The sequence below is a fragment of the Trachymyrmex cornetzi genome, unplaced genomic scaffold (assembly GCF_001594075.2).
Source record: "Trachymyrmex cornetzi isolate Tcor2-1 unplaced genomic scaffold, Tcor1.1 scaffold138, whole genome shotgun sequence".
Classification (NCBI taxonomy): Eukaryota; Metazoa; Arthropoda; class Insecta; order Hymenoptera; family Formicidae; genus Trachymyrmex; species Trachymyrmex cornetzi.
The window spans coordinates 2372574-2374690 of record NW_017295960.1 but is presented as its reverse complement, the minus strand read 5'-3'; positions in this window follow the sequence as shown (position 1 = coordinate 2374690).

The following is a 2117-nucleotide window of genomic DNA, read 5'->3' as shown; positions in this document are numbered from 1 at the left end:
TAAGGGATGAGAATCTTTAAAAAACGCTGTGAAGGAAGCATTGTTGAGTAAAATAATCGAATAAATATATGGTCAGAATTTTCATTTCCAATGAACTTGACCTTGACATATGTTATCATAAAAAAGTAACGGCAAAACTAACGGTAAAATTATAATATAAAAAATAACAGAAAAATCATCATAAAAAAGTAATTACAAAACTAACGGTAAAAGTAACTTCCATCACTGGCTATAAGGGAGAGCTGCGCCGCATGTCGACGAGTAGTTCTATTACGATTGTATTGACACTACGCAGTTTGAAAAAATAATTAGAAATTTTTTCATTTTTTTTCTTTTTATTTGACATTCAAAAAAATAGAAAAATTGACGTAGACTATTAATTTTAGTTTGGGCGATAAAAACATGTTCTCTGAGTATAACCGTAAAAGTAGAAGTCAGTCGGACTAATAGCCTTTTTGGAATCGTGATCACCATATTCGAAACACGGTTTCGGGAAAAACGCGAATAAAGTTCTGAAACATTTTAGTACAAGTACCGCTCTGTTTTCCGTTAGGAGCGAAAATGACACTCAGAAGGGAATAAAACTCTGCTCTGTTGGATAGAAACGTTCTAGAATAGTTTCGAAAGGTTGAATATAAATGGGCGCATTCAGCGGACTCAACAATTGAGTGAGCGCTCATTGTTATTGGTGTATTCTTCTAAATCTAAAATTCTGATTGGATGAGCTAAAGGAATACACCAATAACAGCGAGCGCTCACTCAACTATTGAGTCCGCTGAATGTGCCCAATAATGGCGAGCGCCGGTTATAGCAATTGATTGGGGCGCGCCATTTGAATCGATCGAGCGGCTCCAAACACCACGTCATTTTACCTCGTATATTTTGGATTTTTGTTTCAAAACGTTTTTGTGGGATATTCTTAAGACTAAGCTTTCAAAAAAAGCAAAAAAAATCGATGTTTTTACCCCTAAAACGTAAAAACCTCCTTAAAATGCATTTGTTTAATGTTTTTAACAATTGTTTAGCAATTTTCGTTTAAAATTTCTCAGCTTACTGATTGACAAATTGTTATTTTCTGTAAGGCGCGTAGTGTTCAGGCTTTTTTTTCGTTATAAAAAAATTATAAGCTTTAGACAAAACACATTTTAAAATTCTGCTGCTCCTATATGTATATATAAATATAAAATATTATATTGAAACATAAAAAATAAATAATTAAATTCTAATTTAGTCCGACTTCTGATTATTTATTAACGCAATTAGCGTTAATATGCTTATACATAATGTATATGTTAATAAAAGATATAACTAAGTCTTTTTTAATTCAGATGCATAAGCTCCAGATTTCATCGAGTCAATAAACGTTTACGTGTATTATATTCTGATCTGTTCGAAAATAGTGCAGATTACAGAAGACAAAACAGATCCATCTTTGTGCATCAGCGGATAACAAAAGCGAAAGATCACAATCAATATATTATATGGATTATAATGTAATAATTAGTTAATAGAATTACTGTGTACTCGAATTCGCGCGAATATATATATGTATATACAGGATGTCTCAATCCGACTTTCACATCGACATATTGCAAAATGTATTAAAAAAATGTTTTCTGTGAAAGTGCAACTGCTTCGAGCGAGGCTTATTGTGATCACGTTATTTTTTTCGAAATAGAGATACAATGAGAGGCGGAATGAAAAAGATATAATGTTTACTCGCACTTTTTAAAATAGAATTGTATGATTTTTTATGTAACATGATTTCTCTATAATCATTCTGCATGTAAAAGTATTAAGTTAGAAATATAAAGAACCAATAATATACGAGATATTATAGGTACATTATACATATAATAATAATAATTATTATTATTATTTATTGTGCATAGGTATTACATAAGTATATAATATACACAAATAGTAAGGCACCAGCAATACTGCTGCTACTAAGCCCCCTAGTAAACTATAAGAAGAAGAATTACTCATAACAGAAGTACAGAAATACATGTTAGATTAACGCATACATATAAATGTTCATATAAAATAATGAAATAATTTCGAATGTGTAAATATGTGAAACATACACGGAGAAAATACAGGGCATATAAAATACA